Here is a 26,193-nt window from a genome sequence, read left to right as displayed (position 1 = left end):
AGTTATCTAGTCCTTAGACTCCTGTCTCTCGGGAGAAAGTGAGAAAGAGGCGCTACAACCATGGCTAAAGGATGGAGATCGGAGGGGAATGTTGGATCGAAAGGAAGGGGGAAGCAAAACAAAAAAGGATGGATGAAAACAGACTAAAAGAGAATTTAGCAGTTTAGGCTTCTGTTTTAAACTGAGTAATAGAAGCAGACAGGGAAAAAGAGTTGGTGGAGAAAACAGGTACTCGGGGCAGGCCTGAGCTTGGGGAGTGGTGGATGGGGGGGTTGCACGTCCTCCGTTCTCCAGCACTTTCATTTGGCTGCTCTGCGTGACTCAGCACAGCTAATAGAGGCCATTTGTACCGGTCACCAGCAGCTACAGGAAACATGCTGCGGACCATAACGTCTTCTCCGTGCCTGCCTTTTAGCGTAGAGGATGCACTGAATGACTCTCCCGGCCTGCAGAGTCTGGGACAGTTAGTATTGTCTTGCTCTTTTTCGAGTCAAATCAATCGCTTAACTTTAAAACATGTTCAAGGTTTTATCATTGTCTAGACAGTCACATTTCCAAACAAACTCTCTTGAAAAGTGAATGAGCATGAATGCTTTCCAATGGAGGGACATGCTATCAACAGACTCAGTTAACAGGGAAAGAAAATTCTGTTTCCGGGCAGCCTAAACCTGAGTTTCTGGGCAGGATTTTTTCCGAAAGACAATTGGATGTCCTTGTCGGAGAAAGAGAAACGCTGGGTTTTTCCTCCTGCGGCTTGGTGTTAATTCAGCTCGCGTCCTGGACTCACCATTGCATTGCTGTTGCATCATCTGCACACACAGCGTTTCTCTTTTTTTTTCCCCTCTCTAGCTCGTTTGGATCTGCAGATGTTCCGAGCCTCAGCCCATCCCAAATCCTCTCAAGTCTCTAGTCTCCGATCGCTCATCCCCGCAGAGAAAGCGCCGACAATCTCCCGCTATGAGTGTGGTTTCTGCGAGGCGTGATCGATGTGACTGTTTTGTTTATGAGTGAGTCCATGTGTCACCAGAGAGGTAGCTTTGTCAATAAGCAGCACAAAGTACGAACATGCATGTAAAGATGTGTTTGTCAGGCCCATATTTCAGGTGGACAGTCGTGAGGGTGGTGGTTTTTGTGTTTTTTTTTGTTTGTTTTTTTTTTTAGGTAATTGCCACTGAGGTCAGACATCAAGAGAAAAGATATTTCCTTGCCGATGAAATGGAGAGGGGAAAAGAGGTTACGGTGATCCTTATTAAGGAGGGAGTTGGACCAAAAAGGAAGGTCTGTTATCATATATATATAATGGTTCTAAGCCTGTCTGCGCCCTTTCATAGAGCTGGCTCAATAAGGCTCAAGACGTGTTTGGTGCGATTTGTTGCTATTTTCAGACCAGCGCAACCCTAATTTTCACGTTTTGCACCATGTTGTTTAAATAGCAAATCCTTTTGTGCCACTTTGTGGACTCATGGGTGTGCCCGTTTATAAAGGAGACGTGTTGCACATTGTTGGCGTGTTGCTATTTTGACGAACTGAAATAGACAGCACCATTGACCAACTAAAAGCTGGTCTATCATAGAGCGCGTTAGTTATGTGCCTATGCAGTCCAAATGCTTACTCATTGCTTAATACACCAGGATGTACAACAATACACAGATATCTTTACAAATGAAAAATATGTATTTTTTTTTTCAGTTTATTCATGACAATTAGCAATTGTAAAATGTTAATGTTATTGACAGTATTATTTATTATATGCATATTTATATTTGTCTTAATAAACCAAGTTTAGATTTGTCCACCTGTCAGATTTTAGAGACGTCTGCATCACCATATGGGGCATAAGAATAGGACGTGTGTTTGGTATATCTCAAATTTTTGACCACACTTACAGTTATTATTGTTCATTTATTTTTTTGCTAGCATTTAGAACTGAATTTAGAAATAGTTTTGAAACAAATCTTTGTGCTTAACAAACAAAATTAAATATGTAAACTAATGGATGTCTTCAATGGAGTGCGTACAACAACGTTTCCTTATGCACAAGTAAGAAAAGAAAGTAAAGAGGCTGAATGGAGGTGGCTCATTCTTTATCCTTGTGCTGCAGATGCTCTGTTTAATTGTTTTCTCACTGGTAAAGTGCTCCGTTTTTTTCACTTACAAAGTCTGCCATGTAAAAAGCAAATGCACCATGGCATGACACAACTCACTCTTAAAAGGAGTGGAAGATGAGACTCTGATTGGTGTAATGGTGTAATTCGAGCATGCCCTTAATGCTTTTGTGCTATGCCTTTAGACTTTGTGCCTAGATCGTTAAAATAGAACACTTTGAGTTTCTGAACACAGAAGTGATTTTGTTAAGTAATTTTGTTATATAATATGTTGTAGAACACAATCATAGTTGTTTCCTTATAACTTTCAAAGTATTTTATTCCCTAAAATGTAAGTCAATGGGGACTTTTGCCCACTAACATTATTTAAAATATTCAGTTTTGTGCAGAAAAAATACAGAGAAAGCGTATTTGTAGAGCACATTTCAGATATAATTATAATTCTTAGTGCTTCACATAAGAAATAAAATTAACAAAATTCATTGGAAAAAATAAATCAAGAATTAAAATTATTAAAAACAGATTGAAAATGTTAGAACAAGTTGAAGTTGAAGTCAGAATCATCAGCCCCCCTTTGAGTTTTTTTTTCTTTTTTAAATATTTCCCTAATGATCTTTAACAGAGCAAGGAATTTTTCACAGTTCTTCTGATTTAACTTTTTTTCTTCTAGAGGAAGTCATATTTGTTTTATTTAAGCTAGAATAAAAGCTGTTTTAAGTTTTTTAAACACCATTTTAAGGTCAATATTTTTAGCCTCTTTAAGCTATATTTTTTGATAGTCTACAGAACAAACCATCGTTATACAATAACTTGTCTAATTACCCTAACCAGCCTAGATTACCTAATTAACCTAGTTAAGCCTTCAAATGTCACTTTAAGCTGTATAGAAGTGTCTTGAAAAATATCTAGTCAAATATTATTTACTGTCTTCATGGCAAATATAAAATAAATCAATTATTAGAAATGAGTTAGTAAAACTATTATGTTTAGAAATGTGTTGAAGAAATCTTCTCTCCGTTAAACAGAAACTGGGGGGGGGGAATAAACAGGGAGGCTAATAATTCTAACTTCAACTGTACATTAAATAAATGGTGAGTAAATAGCAATTTTTTGGTGAACTATCCCTTTAACTAGTGTGACCCTGTTGTACTGTCTAAATTGGGCCCAAATGTAATCATTTCCTCATACCTTGAGGCATTTATAAAACCGGCCTCAGTTCTTTCGTGAGCAATTGCTCGTCCCAAAACACTCATCTCATGAATTTCATCTATTATAGTATCTACCATAACTCTCTGTCAGACGGTGGTGTTGTGTTGGGCTATTTGAACTTTTAAACTGGAAGTAATGGCGTCTGGTGGAGGCGATTTAGTTTCTAAATTGAAAACTATGCAAATATGCTACGCTGCGCCGCTGTTTTGCAGGCTTCCTAAAAATTTCATCCTGCAAGATTTATGTCCGGCGTAATGGCCTTGTTGTGTTTTCATATATTTAAATAGCGGGACTTGAAGAGCAAGGCTGGGCTAAACCGGGTTCAGCCCTAAAAGTTTTATAAGGTTTAGCTGTAATTTCATATAAACCGCGCTGATGAAAAGCCCGAGGCCACACCCCCCTCTGCGGCATGCTGCTTTTATCTCACCCCGAATCCCTATTTTTTTTATTTAAGAACATCTAAAGCCTTGCAGTGCTCTGGCAACAACTCCAGCGAAATTAATAGTTTCTGCTTTCAAACTAGTTGCATCATCTAAATGTTATTGTGGTGTGCGTATTAAATATTTACAAGGTTTAGGAGTGATATGTGCTCTGCTGTCTAGGCAAGGCTAAGAAAAGGTGTCATGGTGCCCACAATACGTAGAGAAAACAGAGCTGCCAGTCAAAATGCTTCAGTGCTTTCATTCGGTTGCATTGAAAAACAGGCTATTGTGAATATTTAGATTTTTCTACCTGGATTTGATGACTACTGAAACAGAGATTTATCACAGTGCAGCCCTGAAATGCTAAACTAATAGCAAGTTGAGCATTTAAATCTTAATCAATATTTAGATATACATTCATTCAAACCCCCTTCTCTTATTTAAAAATGTAATACAGATAACTGTGAACACTAACACTGTATTATTATATGTATTTTAGTAAATACAAGTCAGAATAAGGATGTTGTTTTCTTTTTTTACATAAATATGCACACTCAAAAAATAATTTTTGCTGCTTATTTAAATTAATATTACTAAAACAACACAACTGTTATTTTTTAATTGTGACAACTTAATTGTTTTATGTTTAATCCACTTAAATTTGGTAAAACATTTATGTTCACCTAATCAATTTGTGTTTGGACAACATAAAGGAATTGTGTGAAATGCAGCAATTTTACAGCGCTTAAAAGTGATATATTATAATGATAAACTACTTATTTAACATGAGTTGAATCAACAGAATTGTTTAATGTTTTTTTTTTCAGACAACTTAATAGTTTTATGTTCAATCCACTTGTTAGTAAAATGATTAAGTTCACTTTATCAATTTGTGTTGGGTCAACAAGAAGGAATTGTGTGCAACCCTGCGTTTTTTACATGGTATGTTATGCTGAACGACAATGCAGCATTATGTTGACTTTTTTTTTTCTCAAAAATCATCTGAAACAGTTTGCATATGTTTAATTTGCTTTCCGTTCATACTAAATGACACATATAAATTGAATTGGACGGAGACACCAACACTGTGAAAAATTGAGTTCCACACAATTCCTTCATTTTGTGGCAATGAATCATTTTAACAAATTTATGTGGATTGAACATAAAACAATTAAGTTGTCCCAAATAAATACTTAAGAATTGTGTTGTTTCAATTCATTTATAATAAGTAGTTTGAACAAGCAGCAAAACTGAATATGGCACATAGTCTTTGTTTTTTTTTTTTTTTTTTTTTTTTAGGTTTTTTTTTTTTTTTTGAAGAAAGGCTTATACATTTTGTGTAAAACTTAACGATGGAAAAAAAATGGTTACAAAATTTTGTTCCAACACAAATTGAGTTAAATTAATTGTTTTTACAAATTTAAGTAAACTGATTATAAATCAATTGAGTTGTCCCAAAAAATACTTAAGAATAATACTTAAGAATTGTGTTGTTTCAACTCATTTAAAATATAAAGTAATTTGAACAGCTAAATTCTTTTTTTTTTTGTGAACATGGCTCATATAGTCTTTGTTTTGTTTTGTTTTTGTTTTTCTTGTATTACATTTTTGTATATTATTTTAACTAGATTAATAAACTTAATAATTATTAAATTTAACAAAATTTTGAATAAATCATATGTTTTTAATAAACATACCTGTTGAATTACATAATATTAATTAACCCGCAGTCATGTTATTTAAACACTTCACTTGTACTTTAAAATGCTTTTTATGTCTTTAAAAACCATTGTAAATTTAGCATAATAATCATGTTTTTTTCCAATATGTTATTTTAGTCCCATTTTGGAATTATTAAAAATATATATATATTTTTTTTATATTTGTTTGAAAATTTTGTGCATTTTCCTTTTTCTTTTTTTATAAATACTGCATAGAACTTAATGATTGGGAACAAAACTGTTTTGTCCCAACACAAAACTTAAGTTAAATTAATCATTTTTACAAATTGAAGTTGATTGAACATATGAGAATTAACTTGTCCCAGAAAACACTGTGTTGTTTCACCTCATTTAAAATAAGTACTTTAAGCAAGCAGCATAAATTATTTTTTTTGTTTTTGTTTGAGTTAACATGGCAATATATAGTCTTTGACCATTATTTTGTAATAATTGTGATATTATTAGGTGTTCCAATTCAGTGTTTGGAACCGGAAGTTGCATAATTCTAGGCTAAAAACTTACTGCAAAAAAAAAATATATATATGAAAAAAAGTCATGACAGCAAATGTTTTTATGTTACTTTAACCCATTTCAATAATGTAATCAAGTTTAATGTATTTTTTTTTGTCCGTTTGACTGAAGTAAATTAAGTTGACTAGAAAAAGTTTATTTAATTCAACAACAAAAAATTAAGGCAGCAAGATTTTTTACAGTGCATCTATTCTCCAAGTATTATGGGTTTTTATAAGCAACCACCTATTTAGACCCATGATTTTTTCCCCAGACGCTGATTTTTATTCCTCCTCCTCCTCCAAGCTAAATAGAAATATAACACCAACTACGTTGTCTCTGTAATTTAACATGTAATGATTTTTGAAAATGTATTACACCTGATGCGATCGAAGGGCCTACATGGCATCCATCTTATTAAAAATAAACCAGCGTGCTCTCTCTCACTCTTTTTTTTTTTTTTTTGTCTAAGACCTTTACGTGATTTAAAATTCTTTTTTTCTCATTATGTGAAGCGTTACCTATTTGTTAGTCTAATGATGCTGTATTCAAACTCCATTAATTAGCGGAGTGTGCAGAGAATGGCGAGGTAGGGAACTAAAGGCAGACAAAAGCCTAGGTAATAGCTTAGATCATTTTCATTGTATGGACTGATTTAAGCAAGCAACATTTTAATTACTTTTTGGTGTAGACGAGAACAAAGAAAAGAGGAAAGGAGAGCAAAGTATTTTGAAAGGAATGAAGGGATGTGCACTGTTAATCATCGCTGTCTTTTTTTATAGCGGCGTGTAAATTGGGCTACACCGAAGCTGTAAAATGACAATAAACCCGGTTGTTAGACTAGCTGTTGGTTGTTTGGCTATGAGCGTGGTTAGACTTTGTGTGTGTGTGTGTGTGTGTGTGTGTGTGTGTGTGTGTGTGTGTGTGTGTGTGTGTGTGTGTGTGTGTGTGTGTGTGCGTGTGAGTGTGCGTGTGCGTGTGCGTGTGAGTGTATGCGTGTATTTATGTATTGCATTTATTTTAGTGAGAAAATCTGCTGAAATGTGATAAATGGAGTTAAAAGTACAGCACTTTTACTGATGACTGAAAACATTAACCAGATGTTGAATACATAAGAGTAGAAGTGTTTAATTGTTGTTGTTGTTGTTTGTATTGGTTTATTTATTTATTTATTTATTTATTTTTTAGTTTGTTTTAGTATGTTTTGTTTTTGTTTAGTTTTTTTTGTTTGATTTGTTATTGTTATTGTTGTTTTTGTTTTGATTTGTTTTTGTTTTGTTTTTGTTTTTATTGTTTTTTATTTGTTTTGGTTTTGTTTTGTTTTTGTTTGTTTTGTTTTTGTTTAGTTCTTTTTTGTTTGAGTGTTTTTGTTTTGATTTGTTTTTGTGTAGTTGCCACAGCTGAATGAACTGCCAACTGATCCAGCAGGTTTTTACGCAACGGATGCCCTTCCAGCCTGTTGATTGAAAACAGAATATTAATTAATCCACATTTTGAAGCTATTTGAAACATTAAAGCACACACTTCACTTGTACCATACTATGCATTTATGTGTATAAAAACACTGTAAAATCACAGTAAATTTAACATCATGATCATGTTTTTGGCAGTATGTCATTTTCATCAATGACAGAGCAGATTTGAAATAATGATTAAAAATGGAATTCTTAATAATATGTTTCAAGTTTATTTAAGTTAAAAATATGTACATTTATTTATTTGTTCATTTTGTGCATTTATTTTTATCTTGTTTATTTAAAAAGGCTTATAAATAATGTGAAGAACTTAATGCTTGAAAAAAAGCTGTTACCAAAATGTGTGTAAATCTCAACTATTTGAGTTTTTATTATTTTATTTAGTTTTATTTTATTTATTTTTTTATTTTGTATTTTGTCTTAACTTGTTCAGTTGACGTTATAATTATTATATGTAACAAAAGAAATTTGCATAATTTATAATAAGTGATTTTTTTTATAAACACACATGTTGAATGACAACAGAATATTAATTATTATTATATTAATTAATTAGTGGGTAATGCTGTCACCTCACAGCAAGAAGGTGGCTGGGTTAAGCCTCAGCTGAGTCAGTTGGCGTTTCTGTGTGGATGTTTGCATGTTCTCCCCACGTACGCGCTGGTTTGCTCCGGTTTCCCCCACAGTCCAAAGACATGCGTCTACAGGTAAATGAGTGTGTATGGAAGTTTCCCAGAGATGGGTTGCAGCTGGAAGGGCATCCGCTGCTTAAAACATATGCTGGATAAGTTGGCGGTTCATTCCGCTGTGGCGACCCCAGATTAATAAAGGGACTAAACCGAAAAAAAAATGAACTAATTTATTTATTTATTGAAGAAAGGCTTATAAATAATTTCAGAAACTAAATCTCTAAAAACTTAATGCTTCAAAAACCCAGTTACCAAAATGTGTGTAAATCAATTGAGTTTGCATGCATGCCTCGCAGAAAGCAGTGCTATTTAAAACCCTGCGACGAGCACACGAAAGTGTATTGCATGGGTCAGTGATGGCATGAGTGCACACAGTGTCACAGCGGTTACAGGCCTGTAATGGCTCTTTACTTAAAACAACCCTCACCCACTGTTTCACTGTAAACAACAGCCTGCGTCTGTATAGAACCATACCTACACAAAAACACATAATTTGATGTTACAGCTTGCATTTCATATATTCTCTCATCTTATTACACACCCCTGAACCAAACATTTGTTTATGCCACATCGCATAGTCAAATAAATTAGCAATATTACACACAATTTGTCTTTTTCTTTTTGACAGAAGCAGCCGTACGGAAAGAGCTGCTGTTTTGTGAGCTGCATGTCAGAGCAATCATCTGTCTGTATTTTTTTATTTTTTTTTTGCCGTATTATTTGGAGGACTTACCACAGAGCGCGTCTGTACAGACACGAGGTGTTCTCGTACCTATGCTAATGCACCATCTTGTGCCGAGCTGTATTGAGATTTATCACGCAGGGTTTTAAATCTAACAGAGGATGTGCAAGAGAAGCAGGAGGGCATTGTGGGATACGTGACGGCGGAGGATGTGCAGTCTGAGCAGATTGAGATACCGATTGCGACGTTTATGCATGCGCAGTATATGCGAAAGTGTGTTTATGTGTAGCATTTAAAGTGAGCTGCGATGTTTGGCGCAAAAGGGATTTGACGCCACTCGCAAACCCCAAGAAAACACGTAATGACTCTGGAACAACCCCTTATTAAACCATTATGGGATTATAATTAGCTTGACGTCTACTGAAACAGTCTATTTGTTATTCATAAGGGAATACGACTTTTTTTTTTATTGAGGCATTGTTAACAAATAAATCCTCATTAGTGATTTTCCCACTCAGTGTTATTGCATGTAAATAGGATTTTAATGTCATGATATTTATTGGACTGAAATGTGTTCGGTTAAAGACCAGCCGGACTGCTTGCATTTCAACAGCCTTTTTTTCATCCCATGCATTTTCTTATAGCGAGACACTTGCTGTTTTTAAATAAACCCAGAGAGTTCACTTAAAAATGAACATCTGATGTTTGATTTACTCATCATCAATCCATCTGATATATGGGAGTCTTTTTTAGTGGAACATTAACAATTGTTTTTAGTTGAAAATTATGTTTTTGGTTAATCATAATCCATTCACTAATATATTTAATCAAAATAAAATGAATATATTAAATGTGGTTACTGACTATAACCTACGTCGAAGTAGGGCTGGGTGATATTGCAAAAAAAATGATCACGATGTCAGGTTTCATATCATTCGATATCACTAATTATTGAATATTTTTTAAGAATTAATTTAGGAATATTAGGATTTTTTGTTGCTGAACCACTTTATTTTAATCTACCAACATATACTAAGGCAACTAGTTTTAATAGCCAAGAACAAAAATATTTAAACAAAAGTTTCTGATCTTTTTATAATAAAATAAACACAAGTGTTAAAGAGACTCTTAAACTTCATAAATAAAATGTTAGAAAGTGTGTGCAATGGAAAAGGTAGATCAACATCTGTAAGGTGTAAATACTAATGAGACAGTAAACCCCAAGCTCTGTAAACAACACAAATTATGATCATCAAATCTGAGCTTTCAAGTAAAGGATCAAGCTATCATTATTCAAAAACATTCTGCAACATTTCAAATTGTATAACTGGATTACCCCCATGTTTAAAAATCTTTCAGATAGGGAGCTAGTGGCTGGGATGCACAAGAAAAGAAGCCAAAAAGCCACTCTGGCAACATCCTTTTTTATTTACAATATCCTCACTGCTGCTATACGGCCCTAATTTTCATGGGTTGTTATGCTGACCTGAAGTGACAAGCGCATGGTTTCCTTCACCATTTTCTATGGCATTTCTTGTGACTAGGCAACATCAGCCGTTTTCTCAGAGGGCGACAAACAGACATCCATTGCTTCAGCTCTGATGCAGGTTCATGGTAAAAAGTAAAAAACACTGCTGTGTTTGTCTCAGGTAATTAGTCTGGCATTATTACTGAAATGTGTATACAAAGTGTGAAGACCATGTGCGCGTCCTGCAAGTTGCACACCTCCATTAGAAATGACAAACTTGCACCCTAAGCTTATTGGCATTCCTTCCAATGTGCGCATGCTGCAGCCAAATTTTAATAAAACTATAGCCTTCCTACCGAAACTTGATACCAAACTTTTTTTTAGCATTATTGACAATGGTGTTCAGTCAGTAAATATCTATACTGATTTTAGCGCTCGTCCTACATGACAGTCTAATGAAGTCTATCATAAAATCAACCAAATATCAACGCATAATTATGTTACAGCTTGACATTCTGTAGACGTTACCAAAATGATGTCAATCAGTTTTGGTTGATTTTTCCCTCAAGGTTTTTTTTCTTTACTTGCCTCTGTGAAGTTTTTTTCCCACTCTCCGCTGTCGTCACTAGCTTGCATGGTTTAGGATCAGTAGAGCTATCCATCGATGAATTTGCTCTTCAGCGTTTGGAATCTCAGTAATGATTTTAAACCACACTGAACTGAACTGAACTGAACTTAAACACTAAAAACTAAACTACTCTGTTCTAATTGCTATGACCATTTATGTGAAGCTGCTTTGACACAATCTACATTGTAAAAGAGCTATACAAGTAAAAGCTGAATTGAATTCAATTCAATTCAATTCAATTAGATGTTGGATTTTGGTTACAAACCTGATGTATAAATGTCAGTATCTGACGCCAATATGACTGTAGTTTAAGATATTTGCTCATTGTTTGTATTTTGCTCTCTTTCCAACACCAATTCAACCAAATATCAGCATCTTTTGATGTCATCAGAGCAGGTTGAGATACCGATTGCGAAGTTTATGCATGCGCAGTATATGCAAAAGTGTGTTTATGTATAGCAATTAAAGTAAGCTGCGATGTTTGATGCAAAAGGGATTTGACGCCACTCGCGCACCCCAAGAAAACACGTAATGACTCTGGAACAACCCCTTATTAAACCATTATAGGATTATAATTAGCTCGACGTCTACTGAAACAGTCTATTTGTTATTCATAAGGGACTATGACTTTTTTTCATTGAGTCATCGTTAACAAAAAACCCTCATTAGTGATTTACCCACTCAGTGTTTTTGCATGTTAATAGGATTTTAATGTAATTTATTGGACTCCACATACCTGATGAATAAATGTCAGTATTTGACGTCAATATGACGGTGGTTAAAGATATTGGCTCGATGTTGGATTTTGGTCTCTTTTCAACACCAATTCAACCAAATATCAGCATCATTTGATGTCAAAGCTGGCATTTTAGTCACCTGGCATCACAATCTAAATGTAACCTAATATTAATATCTTTGTGTTTCTGCTCGGATTGCTGTTAACTTTGTTTTGACTATGTATGCTGGAATACAAAATCACCATGAACCATAATTTAAGCTAGAAAGCTTCTTTAATGTTTTACTGAAGAAAAAAAAAAGATTTTAATGGGTGGGGAAAAAGTAAATTTACAGTAAATTTTTTATTTTTGGGTGAACAGACCTTTTAATTCATAATTAAATTTACTCTTATTATTATTATTATTATTATATAGTAGAGCTGCACGATTCTGGCTAAAATGAGAATCGCAATTTTTTTGCTTAACATAAAGATCACGATTCTCTCACGATTCTGTAGATGTTAAATAAAGGTATGGTAAAAACAAACATATGGCACAAGATCGATAATAATATTATGTGTAGGTCTACTGGTTTCTATAAATAATTCTATTCTACTTAGAATAATTATGATGTTGAATTATTATGTTTGAGATGTATGCTTGCAATCTGTCATATTAGACTATTTTATTCACTGGTAAAATCAGGCATTTGCCATTATCAGATTATATTCAACAATATATAGGCTAGAGTAGTTATACTGACATTGTAAACCTTTATTTTCATGCACAACTGTGTGTTCACTATAAAAGAAAAAAAACATATCAAATGCTTTTCGTAATCATAACTCCTAAATGTGATATGATTCGGTAAAAATTTATTTGCCCTTCTTTAATCAAATATCAAACCTTCTCTCCCCCCTCGAATAGACTTTTCTTCACTTCTGGTTACATGGAATGTCTGTAGGGTGGAGCTATCACAACGTGTCTCATTGTCTTCATCCATATGTCAAAATTTTTATTTATTTTTTTATTTTGCGAGCAACACTCATCTTTCAACAATCCATTCGCTTCCCAAAGAACGAAACCATGCACCACCCTACATTTCAGGATCATTTCAAGTGGATATGGAAAGATAAAAAAGGATACTCTTAACTTGTGTTGTACAGTATGTTGACTTTTAAGGGTGTGTTTGACACTATGGTCAAAAGCATTTTTTTAGTGCATTGTTTAGTGCACTGTTTAGTGCATCTTTAATGTAAAAATGCCTTTGAAAGCTTGCAAACTGTTTAGAAGAGAAAGAAATAAAAGTTGTTGTTGTTTTGCTTGTCTTCTGAGTCTATAAGGAGCTAAAAAATTCTGTGTTATGAGGTTCAGGGTCAGTTCAAGCCTGTTCATTAATCCGCTGCCATCAAATAGGCTGTAAAACTAAAATTAAAAAGACCTGACTTGTCAGGTGCTCGCACTTCTCATTTCATCCTCTGAATTAAAAGTTCATGGAGTTTGTATTTCAAATGGAGGTGAGAGATCTGGAGCAATTGCAGGCATCCTTTAAGATTTGTTTTGGGAATTAGGCGAATATATAAATAAGTTATGGCTTTCTTCAGAGAGAGAGAGCGGGAGGGAGGGGAGGTCAGACCAAAGCTGCGGGGACTAAACTCAAGGATCTTCAGGATGGAAGTCTGAAAGTTGTCGGCTCGTGCTGTGAAAGTCTGTGTGGCGGTTTAAAATGCGCAGAGCCCACTGTCTGAGGCAGAAAATCTCTATTTCATGCCCAAAATGGGCATTAAACCTGCACTGAAAGTGATGCCACGAAAAGCCTGGGTGCTTTAGAAGCCCTTGCGTGGAAATACGTGCGACATAACATTTGCTCATGAATTTTAATATGTTTGGGTTTAGTGAGGGACCTTCATTTGCAAGGAAGCACGAGAAAGTGTGATAAAGAGGGGACGGTGAGGAAGGAGACTGGATAAAAGAGAAAGGGAGCAGGGCAGAAAGAGAGAACAGGGGAGTCCCAGAGACAGATGTCACCCTCATCGCAGATTGATGGCTCTTGGCCGGTTTCCACACCAAGCTTTGACCCCGCTGTCCTTTGCAGTAATTTATAGGTGACGTTTTTAAAGATTTAAGCACTATTTTGTGGCTATCATGGCCTCGGACAGAGAACGACCTTCTAATGGGGCAGTGTCGATTCCAAAGCTGAAATGCGCCCATGCAGATCTATGAGAACGGAAGCACGGTCCATCGTAAATAAAATAACATTAGAGTATTTAGTTTGTGTGTACTCTGTTTATTTATCTTGTAAGTTTTGTATTCATAAAGACACGCATGCATGCATATGTATATACAGTATAAGTGTGAACATAATATTTATATATGTGCTGAGCATTATTTAGTACACCCCATTTTGAAAATGTATATTTGTATCCATTTCTCAATGAATATAGGCAATGTATTTTAGTGCATATAAACAAAACTATTAAAATAATATTTTAGACACCAAACATATTTAGAAATTGAAAGATAGTACAATTAAATCCAAGCTACATGTTGGAAAAACAATTTCAACCTACAAAATTTCAGCTAAATCTTAAAAAAAAAAATTCCTTCTCCTGATTTTTCCTCTTTTTTGAAATTTGTATTTAATACTTTTCTATAGCAAATAACTTAGGGTGTACTAATTTTGGGGCTGTTATTGTTAATTATTTTGTTAGATAAGCTCCAGATTTGACTTCAGTACTGACTTATCTAAAGTATATGCACAAATATAATATTGTACAGCTTCCTATTTAAAAATATGAAATTAAAAAAATGAATTTAAAAAATTGATATGTGAGGGGTGTGCTTATATATGCTGAGCACTGTATATACATAAGCACAAATATTTGTAAGTTACTTTTTTTTTTTAAGCATTTTTATTTATTTATTTATTTCATGCTTTGAATTGCATTATGGGACCTAGATCTTTCCTCCAATTAAATTTTTTGATTTTGAAACGTTTAAAAATGTGACTTTTATTGCAATTTTAAATAGTTTGATGTAATATATTTTCTGTATTAGTGCTGTAAATAATAAAAAAAACTGCCAGTACTTTTTATGCATTATATATATACATATATATTCACATGCATACAATTGAAGTTTGAATTATTTATCACCCTGTTTATTTTTGCCCCATTTTCTGTTTAACGGAGAGATTTTTTTTCAACACATTTTTAAGCATAATAGGTTTAATAATTCATTTCGAATAACTGATTTATTTTATCTTTGCCATAATGATAGTACATATTTTTTTTACTAGATATTTATCAAGACACTTCTATACAGCTTAAAGTGACATTTAAAGGCTTAACTAGGTTAATTAGGTTAGGCAGGTTAGGGTAATTAAGCAAGTTATTATATAATGATGGTTTGTTCTGTCGACTATCGAAAAACTATAGCCTAAAGGGGCTAATAATTTTGACCTTAAAAAGGTGTTTAAAATGTAATAAACAGCTTTTATTCTAGTCAAAATAAAGCAAATAAGACTTTCGCTAGAAAAACAAAATATTAACAGACATACTGTGAAAATTTCCTTCCTTTCATAAACATCATTTGGGAAATATTTAAAAAAAAGAAAAAAAAAATTAAAAGGGGGCTAATAATTCTGACTTCAACAATATATATATATATATATATATATATATATATATATATATATATATATATATATATATATATATATATATATATGTATATATATATGTATATTTATACAATAGTTCTGTCTGGCTCTCAAATCTGATTGGCTGATAGCTGTGCGATATTCTGCAATATCAGAACTCCTACAGCCTCTTTACCCTTTGTGTATTACTTCGCCCACATACAACCAGCAAAAAGCAGACACTACAGATCTAAAGTTTAAAAGATGGTTGCATAACTGTCAGCTTATGATTTGAATCCCGAAGAAAGTAGTTCCTCATACAAAAGGGTTTTTGAGACTCTCCATGTTTGATTTATTCTTTATATACACAATTATGCCGTCAAACTGTTGTATAAGCGCAATATCACACGAGTAGCAGTGCGATATGGCTGTATATCGGCACTGGTGGGGGCACTAAGGCACTTGGCCTGCGGCCTCGTGCCAACGCACGCCTCCCACCAGTACTGATATACAGCCATATCGCACTGCTACACGTGTGATATTGCTCATATAAAAAAAAAATATATATATATATATATATATATATATATATATATATATATATATATATATATATATATATATATATATATATATATATATACAAGTCACTTTGTTATGTTATAGAGTTGAATTTTCAACATTAAAATTAGACAGAGCAGATATGAAGGTAGCAAAATACAATAATTTATTCATTTATTTATTAGGATATTTTATCCTTTGTGTTTGTATATCAGTTCAAATAGTTCAATCCAAATATATCAAAATATATCTTCCATATTTTATGATTCGTTTATACACACACATATTTTATGTAAGTACTAGCTTATATAATTTACCAGCAGTAAGCATTTATTGTTGGCTTCTCTCAGTCGGGTCTGTTTAATTAAAAACCTTGTTTGTTTTAAGGATGTGGATCTGTTTTAAATATAGAGCGTGAGTTTGTATGACATTCAGGGAGAGAACTTTCTGCCTTGAACAGGGGCTGCAGTGAGGAAGTAAAGGGAGACTAGACACCCTGCTCAGATTTTGGCTGTGCATCCAGAGACCCCAGCTGGGTCTGCTGTTGGCTGAGGGGTATGAGAGGCCCTTATGTCTGCAGCAGTGGCTCGTGATCTGGGGGAGCCTCTCTGGCACATCATCACTCATTTGCAATTTAATGGCCCCAGAGATCACGCTTTCCTCACCCCACCAGCCCATTCCCAGCATGGCAAAGCTTATTAGCGGAGGGCCTAAATCATAATCTTAAGTGAATCTACTGCCCTGTCCTGCCCCTTTCCACATACTGTACCTGGCCAGTGGGCTCCACTGGGGTGGCATTAAAGTCCATATTTTTCTGTCTAATCTATCTATGTTTTTATAAGCATGGCTATCATTCCATCATTTTTACCATGGTTTACAGAAGGCATATTTAGAACCATGCAAATTTAATGACATCTAAAGATGCTCTGATATACAGTGGGTATGGAAAGTATTCAGACCCCCTTAAATTTTACACTCTTTGTTATATTGCAACCATTTGCTAAAATCATTTAAGTTTATTTTTCCTCATTAATGTACACACAGCACCCCATATTGACAGAAATACAGAATTGTTGACATTTTTGCAGTTTTGTTAAAAAAGTAAAAGTGAAAAATCACATGATCCTAAGTATTCAGAACCTTTGCTGAGTATTTAGTAGAAGCACCCTATAATACAGCCATGAGTGTTTTTGAGAAAGTTGAAACAAGTTTTTTTTTTCACCTGGGATCCTCTCCAGTTCTGTCAGGTTGGATGGTTAACATTGGTGGACAGCCACTTTTAGTCTCCCCATAAAAACTCAATTGGGTTTAGGTCTGGACTCTGGCTGGATATATATATATATATATATATATATATATATATATATATATATATATATATATATATATATATATATATATATATATATATAATTTTTTAAGCAATTTATTTAGATTTATTTATCATTAATATTTAGATTTTTTTGCCTCATTTATTTTAACAATAAAGTGTACACTTTATTTTCATTCAATGTGGTTTCTATGCTTACCACTTCCTTTTTAAATTTTTATTTGATGCAGACAAAAAATGGGGTGCCTCCTCTTTCCGATTTCTTTCTTTCTTTCTTTTTATTTGACAATAAAATAAGTGAATACACTTAATGTCAAGGTTCTACACAATAAGGTTAAAAGCAAAGCTTATTTCCGTTTTGGTTCTTGATGTGAAATGCAGATTATACTACTCCTGGTAACAGGTACATTGTGACATTTACATTGACATTACAAGTAAATGTTACTTTATTGCAGCCATTATAGCTAAAATGATTTAAGTTATTTTTTTTCCTCATTTATGTACACACAGCACCCCATATTGACAAAACAACTCAGAATTGTTGACATTTTTGCTGATTAAAAAAGAAAAAAGTGAAATTTCACTTTTGTCCAAACTATTCAGACCCTCTGTTCAGTATTTATTAGAAGCACCCGTTTGATCCAATACAGCCATGAGTCTTCTTGGGAGAGATGAAACAAGTTTTTCACACCTGGATTTGGGGATCCTCAACCATTCCTCCTTGCAGATCCTCTTCAGTTCTATCAAGTTGGATGGTAAGCATTGGTGGACAGCCGTTTTTAGGTCTCCCCAGAGAAGCTCAATTGGGTTTAGGTCAGGGCTCTGGCTGGCTATTTCTAATTCTTTTTAAATATATTTTGATAAGTAAAGGATTTATTCATAAATGTATTCAGAAGTTAAGATTGATGATTATTTCACCCATATTTAGATTTTTTTTCGTCAATTTTTTTAACATTAAAGTATGCACTTTATATGCATTCAATGTGGTTTCTACGCATATCATGTCCATTTCTAAATTTTATTTAATGCAGACTCCAAAATGGGGTCTCTAATCTTTCCTATATCTTTCTTTCTTTCTATTTGACGAAAAATAAGTGAATACACTTAATTTGTATTGGATATACACAATACATTTTAAAAGCAACTTATTTCCATTGTGGTTCTTGATGTGAAATACAGATTATACTACTCCTGGTAAAGGCTAATTTATACTGTACTTCTGCGTCAAGCGCACGCGTATGATATGGCGCAGCCTACGCGTGAACGTATTGCCCTTGCCTTGGCCGTCGGCGACGCTGACGCGCACCTCTCAAAAAATTGAACTACACGTCACAATGACGCATAGCGCAAGCTCTGTGATTGGTTGGCTAAAATCAATAAGACTTTGCCTTGTTTCATAACAATGATGTACATTTACCCTTGATAAAAATGCATTTAAATGTTTTTACTTATAATGTTTTATACCATTTTAATTTGAATGAGCTCCAATCTACTTTCTATAGGAAGCCAATCAAGGATTTAAAATTTATCTCCTTTTTTATTGTTCATCTCTGTCTTTTTATTTTTGTCCAACTGTACTGCCATAGTTGCTCTCCATCAATAAAGTGTACTTTTGAAGAGTTTCTGTTTTGATGACAGCATGTTTCATTAGTTTCAATCCATGACTCCCCAGTCGATTCAGACATATTTAGAGCTGTCTGGAGATTGCAGTCTACGTTGTAGTTCAACACAGAACATTATGACTTGGTAATAATGTCCCAGGCTTTGATGACAATGATAGCTAAGGGGCCGTTTACACAATAATGTTTTCAGACAAAAATGGGAAACTTTTCATGCGCTTTACTTGTTCATTTACACCACAACAGGATTTTTGTGAATGAAAAATTGGTTACAAAGTGTTCATTTTTGATTGTTGTGCCCATGTAAACACCCGAGATTGAGAGTGTATGAAAATGATGAACAACATGTGTGTGCATGGTATGTGTTTATGGAGGTGTAGAAGGCAAACATGAACAAACACGTGACAATGGCTGAGTACATGGTAGTGGTGTTGATGCAAATGCTTCATCAGCAAAGAGTGAATGTACTTCACATTAAAACCATTCATGAGCAATATGGATAATACAAAACCGTATGTGTGTAAGATCATCCATCATTCATTGTCACACAGTATGTTTGTCACCTGCTTTCTTTTGCGCACAGTTATTTTTGTTAATGTGGTTTAATTTTTTTTTTTTTTTTTTTTACAGTAACATTGCTTTAATAGGATATTAACTTCCCATTTATGTATAGTTAATTAGTGATCTGGGACCTTTAGCCAGGACAGATTACTGTGCATATTTTAGATACATGACAATAATTATTATTGTTTTGTTTAATGTCAACTTTTTTTTTTTTTTTAGAAATAAAAAAGTATAGTAAAAAAAAATAGTAAAATAGTATAGTAAAAAGTATAGTATACAGTATATTTTGTATAGTATACAGTATATTTAGCTTGTTTTGACACATTTAAAATGTGTGGCTAAGAAATAATTATTTATTTATTTTTAGTGTGGTCAGAGATAAATTTGGTAAATCCTTAATTTTGAGCTCTGAAAAGTCACGTGGAATAAAAACTTAATTGTAATACGACACTATAAAACCAAAATCAATTTGCTCATGCTCATTGAGTAAACTCATACACAAAAAGGGAAATGAACGAGGGGGCATGTGGAAATAACACATCATCTAAATTAAGTAATTTTAGCATGTCAAAGTCAAATTCATGTATATAAAATACATTTTCCCAACAACAAAATTGTGGTTAGTGAAAATGGCGAGTGGCTAGTAATGTTGGAAAACTACCCGCCACAGTGGCTGGTGATCAAAAAAGTTAATGTCAAACCCTGATTGTGATCTTCAGATTATATGAATCAAAAATCGCTCTTTACATGGTAGGCTGTAAATCAGAGTATTGTTTTAATTGCTTTAAAATTGGAGTATCGGTGTCCATGTAAATGTAAACCATGAGGCTTTATACAGACACACCAATGCTGAGCCACCGATGGCAGGTTGTTTCTTTTTTTAAAAGAAATGTTAACTAGCAAGGTTAGTAGTGCATAACACAGCATTTTTTCGGGTGTGTAAACGCAGATCATTTAGAAAAAGTCATCAAATGCAAGGGAAAAACTTTTTTTTTTTTATTGGCTATACATGGTTATGTAAACGTAGCCTTAAGAATACTGCTTTTAGTAGGCAAACTATCTAGCCTAAGCAAACGACCCTCTCGTTTAATTCCCATGTCATCTCCACGTGTAGTTGAACTCTGCTCCACTACCTCGGATGCCCTGCCCGAGGGCATTAAATTCACAACAAAAAAAGACTTGAAATTGAAGCTCTGCAGTCCTACTTATTCAAGGAGAGAAAGATAGCGTAGGGTTGCACTGCCAAACGGATAAATATGACGAGTTTTGAGGATTGTCGGAACGCTTTCCACCGCGGGCCTCCTCACCCTGAGCAGCTTAGCTGTCCTCTTTTTAAAAGAGTGAGGAACATGGGTATCAGCGGGAAGCAGCCGCCAGGGCCTTCTCAGCATGCGTCTGTGTGAATGCGCAGGATTTCGGAGAGCAGCCATAACGCTCCGTTTCCTGCCGAGAGTCAGCCTGACTTCCTGTCTGGGCCGCGCTCGCGTCAGAAATCATGTCGAGCTTGCGTTTGATGAAACGCTGTCTGTTTACAAATCCTATTATGAGCGTTTGCTGTGTCCTTGCAGTTGATTGCTGGTCCATGTTAGCTTTAGTAAACGTCTTAATTGCGTTAAATGGGTAGAAAAGCTGGCAGATTAGAAGCCATTAATGAGCGTTGTGTGAGCGAGCGTATTCCCGGGATGGCACTTTTGTCGGGTTGGCAGGCGAGAAGGGAGAGAGTACGCCAGCGTCACCTTGAAAGTCGAAAACACTGGAGAAACAGGTCATTGTGTCTCTGCTGAAAAGAGGTACACATCGCTCTCTCTTTCTCTCTCTCTCGCTCTCTGCACCCCTCACAATCTCTTCAGCTTCTCTCTCTCTCTCCCTCTCGCTCTGCCTTTCCATCTGAACAGTAGATAAGCTCACTGAGGGAGAGTTTAAAGGACTCTCCATTTGTGTATAAATAGCTTAGGATGAATTATTGAGGGACCCAGGGTTACTAATAATCCCCCTGGACCCATCCGACAATGACATAGAAGATAGAGGGAAAACAATTACGCAGGGTTTCTCCTGGGTGGAAGGATGGAGGAGGAAAGGGGGGCGCAGACAGAGACGCTGCAGAAACCCCCTCACCGGCTTCCCGACTTGGCTAATAAAGCCAATTAAGTCGGTAGAATCAATGGGCATGCGAGCGGGTCCCGGAAAGAGGAAGCATAATGATTCATGTCCTCCGCCCGGAACGTCCCGTCTCTTTTGTCCACGCGGCCAGGAGGACAGCGGGACACTGACGGGATGAGACAAGGGGAGCGAGGAGGAATATTAAGGAGCTGTTTGTGTCAATGCAAGGACGGCATCGAGAGGGTGAGAGGTGCAGATAGACAGGCCGGTCACCCTGCCACGCGCTCACTTTCCACAGGCAGGTCTAGGCGCTCTAGATGTCGACGCTTCACATTTTTGGGTGTGCCCCAAAAACTTGATCTACAAACTGGAGCTAGGCCTCTGTGAGTGTTGAAGGTGATCTGTTAGACTTTGCATTGAAGTCTTTCTTCAACATTTTATTTCATCCTTTGTCATCGTTTCCTACTTTTCCAATTAAATATTTTAAACACTTTACAATAAAAGTACATGAATAATAGCTACCTTAATTACTTATTAGTACATGTTGTTAATTAATGTATTAATTAACATTTAAGTTTAAGCTAAATGTAACCAACATGACTTTACTTGAAGGGGCACATCACCATTAACTCATTTTAATTACTCATGAACATGTCTAAACTGTCCATGTTGATGTTGACAGAACACTTTTCTATTGTTATTCATTGTACACGCACTAGATGGACGTTCATAAAGAGTTCATGAGTAGTTAAGAATGGGTTAATGATGATTTGCCCCTTCAAGTAAAGTCATAGTCATATATTAACAGCTCATGAGTTGGTTACATTTAGCTTAAACTTAAACATGAATTAATAGATTAATTAACATCATGTACTAACAGGTAATTAAGGTAGCCATTATTTACACATAAACTTTTGTGAATCATGTTGGAGTTAAAGTTAGTTCATGATTAGCGCGTGCCTTAACTCATCATTAATTTATAATACTCTCTGGCGGTTCTAGCTTAAATAGCACCCTGGGCGAATCATATACCCCCCTTATAATACAGTCTCTGTTATTGTTACTATTTTTTTTTTTTAAATGTGTGTCGTTCATGTGTATAGCTGTGTCTCATTTCAGAGTCTGCATCCTCTGAAGGATGCATTTGAAGGGCAAAGTGAAATGAAAAAGTTTTTAAGAGAAAACTCTGGATTAAATGTATGTAGTGGGTTTATTTTACTTGGATAACTAAACACATATTAAAAAACAAAAAGAGTATATGTCCTACTAAAAAGTGATCTTATAGACAGCTTACATGTTTATGTATACTTGTATGGATCAAAGGAAATATATTTCCAGCTTCTGTATGCCTTGTTTCGCCCTCAGATCGCTTAAAATAAGTTTTAAAGTCACTTTGAAAAAAGTCATTACAAAATTTATTACCACTTTTTATCGGCAGCTGTTATGGTTGCTAGCTGACTAGATCTGTCCTCTGTAGGCTAGATCGTCTCATTTCAAAATGCTCGGTTCAGCTTATGTGGACTTCGAAAGAGCTCACCTTTGAAGTCTGCATCCTTCGGAAGATGCAGCCTCTGAAATGAGACTTAGCTTATGTAACAGTTGTTTTCAGTTTACTATTACCGAGTATTTTGGCTTTGTTTAAAAGTGAACATGTTGCTAATTGAAAACATGGGGAAAAAAGCTGCTGGATTTGTCAAGTATCATAAGGTTTGTGTCATTGTGTCTTAAAAAAAGACACCACAAGTGACCCGTCTCCAGAATTTGAACTCTTCAAACACAATTGTACATTCCGCTTTGTTATCAGAGCTACGCTTTGAAATATTCAGCACTTCATCTGGATGGAGCACAAATCTGAGCGAGAAGTCAAAAGGTTGTCTGCAGAACTGAAAGTGCACAAAATTTAAATGAGCTTCCACTTTGTCGCAGAACCAACTCCATTTTTCATGCCAGCAGTCAAAAAGTTTGGCTTGTGACACTAGAGATGATTTATAGAGCAGATTGGTAGCTCAAAACAATTTTATCAGCGACAAAAATTACAGTGCGTGGAAACTTTTTAAGGGCCCAAGCCCCAGAAACTCACTCTTAGCATTGCCCTTCTCTCCGACCCTGCCAACAGGAAGCCCGTTGATTTGTAAACCGCTGTATTACGGCTTTGATTAGTCCTGTAACTTGGCAGTACATTTACGTAAACCTTGACTTTACCGTCTTCCCGCATGACATCCCGCTAACAAGCTCTCGGTATTAAACACACTCCCTCGCGCCTTTGCTCTAACAATACGGGTATATTTGGTAAGCCGAAGATATTTTCTGCCCTCTTTCAGTGCAACCTTCAGTTCTTGTATTTCAGAGCCTGGCAGACGGGCTTATCCTTGATACTTGTGTGCAGCCCACAGAGCCAGGATGTAATTGACTGTCCATTCCTGAACGCCACACGGCTGAATTTTCTATTATCTGTCCAAAAGGTGATGTAAATTCAATTCAGAAAGGCTTGGTGGAATTAAGCAGCAAGTGTGTGTGTGTGTGTGTGGGTTTAAAGAGAAAAGATCTGCCTTATAGCAAGTGTGTTTACATGCATGCTTTTAACCCGACAATTCACATAGCCGTGTGAACCTGTCAACCTGTTTTTTCTTTATCAGAGTAAGGTCAGAAATGTTTAATGTATAAATTGGCTTGATTTGTGCCCATTATGCAGATTTCCCAGAGCTTGTAAATTTGTTTGCTTGCTTTCTCTGTTTACTGAAGTGAACATATGTGTAATGTGACAGGAACGCATTCTTACAATGTTTTCTAAAGCCAAAGGTTTATAACGTTGTTCAACAGATCCTGAAGTCATACTATCTAAATGTTAAATTCTGAGAGGAAAATATATGAGCTGTAAGTTTTTCAGTTTTTAATGTTTTATTTAACATGACAACTGACATGACAGAGTAAATACTCTTGAGTTCGATATTTAATTTATCTTTATTTCTGTATCGCTTTTACAATGTAGATTGTGTCAAAGCAGCTTAACATAGAAGTTACATAAAATTGAAACTGTGTCAGTCCAGTTTTCAGAATTCAGTTCAGTTTAGTTCATTTCAGTGTGGTTTAATTGTCACTGCTGGAAGTTTAAACACTGAAGAGCAAATCCATTGATGCACAGCTCTCTTTTTAAGCAGCAGATGCCCTTCCAGCCACAACTCATCTCTGGGAAACATCCATACACACATTCACACACACACTCATGCATGGACAATTTAGCCTACTCAATTCACCTTTACAGCATGTTTTTGGACTGTGGGGGAAACTGGAGCACCCGGTGGAAACCCACGGGAACGCAGGGACAACATGCAAACTCCACACAGAAATGCCACCTGAGCCGAGGCTCGAACCAGCGACCTTCTTGCTGTGAGGCGACAGCACTACCTACTGCGCCACTGCCTCGCCGTGGTCTGAATTTACAAAAAAAAAAAATTAAATTCCAGACTGTTTTGTAATGCATATTTAACGTAGAAAATATATTTGAACATGTTTTGACTATCGGAGAGTAAAAACAATATTGGACAGTTTGGACAGTTAAAAATAGTGTTTAGGACATTTCAAATGCTGCAGAACAGTTGCAGGATGACACTTTAGGTCTGTAACAAAATCTAAAACATTCAAAGTTTTTTAAATAGCCACTTAAGAGCTCAAATGTGCTGTCCACTTATGTGGCCACTAAGCTCTAGGAGGTTAAGCTGGATGTAGCTGGTTTTGGCTGGTCTCCTAGCCTGGCCAGCTAAAACAATGCTGGAAATGTCTGAAACCAGTCTGGTAATGGCCAAAACCCCTATAAAACCAGGCTGGTCATCCAGCTAAAACCAGCTAACCAGCTTCAGCAGAGGTAATAATTATTACTTTATTATTGTAATGTTCATGATGTTGTAAAAAAAAGACAATAATTACATATTGAGTAACATATTACTTTATAAACTCACCAAAAATTATTAAAGCGTTTATTTAAACTACCTCCAAAAACATATGTATAAAAATATGCACCAAATAATAATAATAGCAAGAAATGTACGTTTTCTAAAGAGAAAATGAGTTACACAACATTGATATCTCTGCATTGGAAAATCATAGAGACTTGGAGAAATTGCTTTTTACTTACGGTAGTTAATCATTGTTAGCATGTAGCTAGTCACTAATACTGTAAGTGCTATAATATGCTATATATCCATACAAGGCATACCTGTCAACCGTCCTGTTTTCCTGGGATTCTCTTGTATTTTATTGTTCTTTCCCTCTATCATCCCATAAAGGTATTTTCCCGTATTTTTAATCTTTCTATAAAGAGTGGCAATAAATATCAATGAGACAATCCTCCTTTTACGCAACCTATACCGCCAAACAAAAACGTTTCCTTCCTTTCTATTACAGGCGCCATTACCCCTCCTATGCAATCCTCAAAACAGTCAGTTCTTGTAGCGGTGCGTGACTGTCAGACACGCTCCATAGTAATAGAGAAATGCCGTTTTCGAAACCGATTCTTTATACGTGATTTGAAACAGAGCGAAAGTGGACACTTTGGGTTTTGGGTGCGTGTTTGAACAAATAATAATAATAACATCTAAACATGTTAATTCCCTTATTTGTACATCCCAATGTTAACAGGTATGATACAAGGTATGTTAATATCTCCTAGCCACATGTTAAAACATGCTAGTAACATGCTAGCAACATGAGTCAAAGCCTAAAACATTAAATGTCTTTCTAAAAATGTAACTGCTATG

At 35.2% G+C, this 26,193-nt stretch overlaps 1 protein-coding gene and 2 long non-coding RNA genes across 52 annotated transcripts in view; 2 read left to right on the top strand and 1 right to left on the bottom strand.

Moving 5' to 3' along the window:
* celf4 (CUGBP, Elav-like family member 4) overlaps positions 1-26,193 on the top strand; it is a 257,699-nt gene that overhangs the window by 70,971 nt on the left and 160,535 nt on the right. The gene's annotated exons all lie outside the window — the stretch shown is intronic.
* Positions 5,007-5,982, bottom strand: LOC147831861 (uncharacterized). The gene is made up of 2 exons (XR_015520082.1): positions 5,291-5,982; positions 5,007-5,081 (listed from the first exon to the last, which is right to left on the bottom strand). It is a non-coding gene; the product is annotated as an uncharacterized LOC147831861 (long non-coding RNA).
* Positions 19,662-22,590, top strand: LOC147831860 (uncharacterized). Its single transcript, XR_015520108.1, has 2 exons — positions 19,662-22,013; positions 22,256-22,590. It is a non-coding gene; the product is annotated as an uncharacterized LOC147831860 (long non-coding RNA).

This window comes from Danio rerio, chromosome 21, assembly GCF_052040795.2.
Source record: "Danio rerio strain M-AB ecotype USA chromosome 21, GRCz13ab, whole genome shotgun sequence".
Taxonomy (NCBI): Eukaryota; Metazoa; Chordata; class Actinopteri; order Cypriniformes; family Danionidae; genus Danio; species Danio rerio.
This window is presented reverse-complemented; position numbering and strand designations above follow the sequence as displayed.